Source organism: Pelodiscus sinensis, unplaced genomic scaffold, assembly GCF_049634645.1.
Source record: "Pelodiscus sinensis isolate JC-2024 unplaced genomic scaffold, ASM4963464v1 ctg34, whole genome shotgun sequence".
NCBI classification, from domain to species: domain Eukaryota; kingdom Metazoa; phylum Chordata; order Testudines; family Trionychidae; genus Pelodiscus; species Pelodiscus sinensis.
Genome location: NW_027465849.1, coordinates 2362236 through 2368417, shown reverse-complemented (window position 1 = coordinate 2368417; position 6182 = coordinate 2362236). Strand labels below are relative to the sequence as shown.

At 65.9% G+C, this 6182-nt stretch overlaps 1 long non-coding RNA gene across 1 annotated transcript; it reads right to left on the bottom strand.

Moving 5' to 3' along the window:
- Positions 1 to 2435: 2435 nt before the first annotated feature.
- LOC142823859 (uncharacterized) lies at positions 2436 to 4839 on the bottom strand. Its single transcript, XR_012898944.1, has 4 exons — positions 4505 to 4839; positions 4074 to 4196; positions 2766 to 3526; positions 2436 to 2563 (listed from the first exon to the last, which is right to left on the bottom strand). It is a non-coding gene; the product is annotated as an uncharacterized LOC142823859 (long non-coding RNA).
- Positions 4840 to 6182: the final 1343 nt, after the last annotated feature.

Genomic DNA, 6182 nt, shown 5'->3' with positions numbered 1-6182 from the left:
CTCCTCCATCCCCTCAGGTGACAGTTGAGCTCCCCCATACGCAGCTGCCTAGGTAGGCGCCCCCCAGCCAGAGCCTGCCCCGGCACCCACATCCCCTCCCCCACTGCCTGTCCCAGGCGACCACCTGAACCTGCGTCCCCCTTTCCCCAGGTCACAGCTCCTTCCCTGACCCTGCACTCCCCCCGACACCATTCCCCCAGGCCAGACTCCTCTCTGGCACCCTGTGACGACGCGTTGGGGTCTCCCGCCTCCTGCACCCCCGTAATGGCACGAACAGACTCCACCAGCCAGTAGAATAGAGGTGGTTTATTGCTTCTCCAGTATACAGCACAGCACAGATGTCATCAGGCTACAGGGCAGGCCTAGGATGCCTCAGCCCCCCTTGATATAGGGAAGGGGGTCTCGGCTTCTAAACCCCCCAGCCTGTAGCTGAGGCTGCTTCCTCCATGCTCCCAGACACAAACTAACTAACTCTCCTCCAGCCCTGCCCCCCAGCCAGGGCAGACTTCCACCTTCCTTTGTTTCTCCCCATGGGGGGTGGCTGGTCAGACCAGTTTGGAGCCACCTTTGCATAATGACTCCCCCTTTCCCTGCTGGGTCTTGCTACAGACAGGAGAGGTCGCCCACAGCCCTAGCAAGGTCGCCACAGCCCTAGCAAGGTACCCCCACTACGTCACACACCAGTACCCCCTTCCCCAAACCCTCTGCTCCCCCTTCACCCAGGTCACAGCTCCCTCCCAGACCCTGCGCCCCCCTAGAGCCCCTCCCTCAGGCCAGACTCCGCTCCTGCACCCATGCCCCCTCCTGGACCCTGCACCCCTATCCACTGCACCAGATCTTACCCCCCCTCCCTGCACCCAGGCTCCTACCCTAAACTCCCTTCTGCACCCAACCACCCCGCCCCAGACCCCAAACCCCTCAGTAGAAACATGGCCCTTGATCAGTTGCCAAAATGCCCCCCCCCATTAAAAATTATTGACCAAGCCTGATCCAAATGTTTTTTCAAATGTTGTTTAATCAGAGTTTAAATCCAGTTCTATACAATTAGGAGGGTTGGGGAGAGGGGGACGCAGCTGCTGGCTCCTCAGCTCGTGGTGCCCTCACTGGCTGTCTTCCTGCTGCAAGGGAAGCAGAATCCGTCAGCGGTTCATCCCCCAAGGACTCAGGGGTACTGGGCCCCCCGGGATTTCCACCCCCCTCCCCCCTGCGCTGAGACTTGTTCTGCTCTCTGGTCACGCCTGTCAGGCCTGCAGCCCATAGGGTGAGCTCCTGACCCCCCCAGGGCTCCTGACACCTCTGCCCCCTCCCGCCTCCTAGGACACGGTTTCTCCCCCAACCGTGCGGGTAGGACGTGGGGTGGGGGCAGCCTGAGGAAAGGGGCGGGGGGGACTCCCTGAGGGGATGGGAAGGAGACCCTGCCCCTGCCCCATTCTCCTGCATTTGCTCCCGCTGCTCACCATGTATCCCAGGAGCTGATGGGCCTGCCCCTGCAGGGCGTGGGCCAGGACCAGCCCGGCCTTGCTGGGGCGCCATAGGGGGGAGTGGGCAGCGTGCAGAGCCGTCTCCAAGAAGCAGTTCTCCTGCTCTGGTGTGAAGAGCTGCCCAAAGACCTGAAATCAAGAGCACAGGAGGTTTCAGCTGACGGCCCAGAGCCCGGCCCCAACTCCTGGGGCTAAAACAGCTTCCTCCTTCCCCAAACTCCCTTCCAGACCCTGCACCCAGACGCTTTCCTCACCCGGCACCCCAAACCCCTGCCCCAGGTCACCCCTTCCTCCTGCCCCCAAGACCCTCCCAGACCTCACCCCCCTCCGCACAACAGAGCAGCCCTAGGCCACTGGCCAACATCTTGGAGCGGCCTCATTCAAAAAGTGTTGCCCCCCCGTCCCGCCCTGGTTCCCCTCCAACGGGAGATCCGGGCTCCGTGTGTCACTGCCCCTAGGAAGAGCCGCCCCTTTGAAACGCCGGGACAGCGTCACAAAGGGGCAGCACCGCCCTGTCCACGGCTCGAATAGTCGAGGGAAAATGCATCGACCATTCGATCAGCGACTCACTCCCCACTTCCCACCCCGCGTCCTACCCGCACGAGGGCCCCAGCCAGCCCCACCCCCGAGCCCTGCCCTGCCCTGGCAGCGCGTCCTTACCTCTCCCACCCTCACTGTGTTGCTGTGAGCCAGGACCCACCTCTCCTTGTACCAGTGCCTGCACCACAGGTCCTCTGCCTGGTGGATGTTGAGGCCTGGAAGAGACACAACAGGGTCATTCTGCTGGCAGGTCTGAGCCCTTCCCCTCCCACGGGCCCCTGCAGTAAATGGAGGGGCACAGGGGGCAGGAGGACGGGAACACAGAGGGACGCATCCCCCCTTGGGCCAGTCTGGGGGAAAAGGGCTGGGTTCCCTCCCCCCGCCAGGTCCCGGCTGGGTTACTTACCCCTGTGGTGCAGGACTAGTCGGTACAGGCAGTGCACCCCCTCCCGGGCCAGCCGGCTGACGTCCTCAGAAGGGTCCGAAATGAAAAGGCCCAGCTGGGCCACGTGGTGACCCATCCTCGGCCAGTCGGCTGAGTTCTGAGGGGAGAGAGAAGAGGGGGAGTACCTCAGCATCCTGTCCCACGCAAACGGCCGCCCCCTGGGCCCAGGGTCGCCCCTCCCCGGGGAAAGGGGAATGCGGATCACTCTCGACCCATTCCCCGCCGTGCCTCTGCCTCCCGGGGACGCTCCCAGCCCCGCGCCCTGCAGCCCCAGACCCCCCGGCTCCGAGGTCACTTACGTCAAACCCCGGGAGGGTGGTGGCGACTCGCAGCAGGGCCGTGGTGCTGCCAAGGGCCCTGGCTCGCTCCTGGGGCAGGCGGGACTCCAGCCACGGGCTCAGGTGCTGTGGGGGAAAGAGGCAGGTCAGGACCTGTAGGGAGGCGCCGGTTCTGGGCAGAGCCTGGGGCGCCTCTCAGACTGTGCCCCCCACCCAGCCACTGACACAGCTCCTCTCTCTGCCCCCCGGGGAAGCAGGGACAATGGCCCCGTCCCCCCCACGGGGCTCACCTCCAGAATCAGCTGGAGCCGGGTGGTGTCTGGGGACTCGGCGAGGAGATTGCCCAATAGGACATCGAGGATGTCAGCAAGGCCCCGGCTGAACTCCTGCAAGACAAGGGGGAGCCCTGGGTCAGAGGGGGGGCTGGGGTTGGGGGATCCAGGCCACCAGAGGCTGCTCCTGCTCCTGGCTGGGAGGGGGGGCAGGGAGGGGACGTACCTGATTGTGGGTGGGATGCTGCTGCCAGTCCCCAGACACTGTCTGTCCCACGGCCGCCCTCAGCAGGGGGCTCAGGAGCTGAGCTGGCAGGGGAGGCTTCAGGGTGCTGGCAGGAGAGAGGGGCAGAGACTGTTAAGTCAGCAGCAGGAGACAGAGACTTTCCCACTCCCTGGTCAGGGGATCTGCTCTTGGGGGGGAGGGTCGGGGGGTCGGTACCTGAGGCTGCAGGCGACGCTGAGGCAATTGGCCAAGACCAGCGGTGGGGGGGAGGCCTCCATGATCTCCTGGGAGACCCAAGGAGACAAAGGGGCGTGTGAGGCTGGGGCCCCCAAGAGACGCTCACGTGGCCAGCGCCCCCACCCAGCAGGATCCAACCCCACTGCCTCCCGCTGCCCTGTAGCCCCCCTGCCCGGCACAGGGCCCCTCCCAGCACCCCCCTTCCAAACCGGGACCAGCTCAATCCCTGTCCCCAGGCCGTCTCCTGCCCCTCACTGCCCTGGTGACCAGCCTCTGAATCTCCTCATCCCTGCTCCCCAGGCGCATCCCCAGCAGCCCGCTCTGCTGCCTTCCAGCCCCCCCCCCCATGGCCCGGGGAGACCCCTCCCTGTCCCGAATCCCCCTTCCTGTCCAGCACCCCAGACCTGCCCCATTTCTCTGTCCCTCCCTCCTCCACCAACCCCACCCACCCTCCCCATGTCCACCTCCCCCTCCAGCACTCCTGGCCCCCACCCATCCCATTTCCAGGTCCCCCACCTGCACCCATTGCCCAGGCAGACCCCTGTCCACCCCTCGTATCCCCTCCCCTCCTCCCGGCCACTGCAACTCGCTCACCACGATCCTGGCCACCACGGTGTCCCTGCTGCAGCGCATCGCCAGGGTCCCCTCGCCCCTTTGGAGGGCGGCGAGGCAGGCGGTGGAGATGGCCAGGAGGAACCGCTGGAGGGCGGCTGGGCTCTGCACCCCAGAGAGAGTCTGTGAGCCTGGGGCCTGCCCCCCCCGGACAACGGCAGGGCTCAGGTCTCCCAGGAGTGGAGGTGGGAGCTGCTGGTTGTCCAAGCACCCACACTCCCCCCCCCAACTGCTGCCCCAGGCTTGTGGGGGGCCCAGCTGCTGCATGACAAGAGACCCCAGCTTGGGGGGCCTATGTCATGCAGGAGAAGGAGCCTCATGGGGATCCCCAGGGACAAGCCCCTCCCGGGGGGGGACGTGCTGGGAAGGGGCCGGACACACTCGGGTCCCCCCCGTGTGGAGAAGGTTCCTACCGTGTCCCGGGTGTGGAGCTGCTCTTCAATGTCATAAACGGACACGTCCTCCACCCAGGAGTCCACCCGCTCCCGGCAGCGCTCCGGTGAGGCGCAGGGGGACTCTGTGCGGGAGGGAAGGGACCAGGGTGACTCCAGCGGCCAGCAGGGGTCACGCGCCCCCCATGTCAGGGTCCCAGGGGGTTTCGGTTGGGCCCCACATGCCCCTCGCAGGGACCCATCCCCCTTCCACCCTCACATCTGCCAACGCCCTCAGCAGAGCCCCCACCAGGAACAAGAGAGCCAAGCAGCAGCAGCCCCCGCCCCCATCCATTGCCCTGGCTGCAGGGCAGACACTGGGGCTGCCCCTCCCCGACCCCCCCCCGAGTACTGGGTGAGCCCCTGGGCCCAGCGTGTTCACGGCCCCTCACCTGGGTCTGAGCGGCTGCAGGAGGTGGCCCGGCTGCAGCTGGAGGCCCAGGCGCTGCTGCTGACTGAGCTGGACCCACAGCTGCAGGGGCTGGTGCGGGGAGCGACGGGCTGGGGGCTTCCGGAGACTGGCAGGTCCCCGGGGGCCGGGCAGGGCGATGCCCCCTGGTGGTAATGGGGGCTGGGCTCCCGGGGCAGGTGTTTCTCTCCACAGAGGAGGAGGCCCCAGAGCCGCCCTACCCGGCTGCCCCGCTGGGCTGGGTCCCGCCTTCCCAGCCGCCCCTGGAGCCAGGTCCGGGTGGGCCTGGCCGGTGGGCGTGTCGCCCCGAGCTGGTGGGATTCAGCTTCCCTGCCCGCGGGGACGGAGGAGCTGCTCCCCACCGGCCCTGGGGCCATCTTCAGGGCGTTCTTGAACCACAGCCTGACGCGTTTGGCCATGCTGCAAATGAGGGGAGCAAAGGGGAGCTTGGGGCGCAGCCTGAAGAGCGAAATCCAGGGGTTCCCACTCCCCAGAGCGACTGCCCCCAGCCCCCAAATGGCCCCTTGATTATCGGCTCCGTCTTGCACAGGCACTGCAAGGACCTGAGTCTCCTGCCCATCAACAGCCCCTGCTCAGCCAATCAGGGGAGAGTCTAAGCTATGGGGGGTGGAGCTTTCTTCCCAAAGACACTGGCATAGACCTGTTCCAGCCCCACCTCCCTAGTCCCCACAATGGGGGCTGCATCCCCCGCCCCACGGCTCCTGCAAATCTCACCCCATCCCTCAGCTAGTCTGTTGGGTCACAAGCTGGGGGGGGGGGGCAGCAGGGGAAGGGCGCAGAAGAGGCAAGAACAGAGCAGAAATGTGGGCGGGATGGAGGAACCCAGCCGGCCCCGGGCGGGATCCAAACCCCTGGGGGCTCTTACCTTCTGCACAAAGCTGTCGGGATGTAGAACTCACAGAGCACAAAGGAACCGTGAGGAGGAGACGCACCAGAGCTAAAGCAACCGGGGGTCTCCAAAGTCCCCTGGGCCCGCCACCCCCCCTTTTATCAGCCTGAGATGTGGGTCCCTCTGTGAGGTCACCACCTCCCCACCTGCCCTTTGCCTTATATGCTGAGGGCTGCCCAAAGCCACTGTGAGGTCACTGCCCCCCCACCTCACCCTGACAGGCAAATGTCCTGCCTCTGACCACCCCCATGGGAAGTTGGAGCCATTCCTAGGGGTCCCCCCCACTCCCTGACTGGGCATCCTGCAGCCAGCAGCTCCAGTAGCCCCATAGGCTGCTCCCT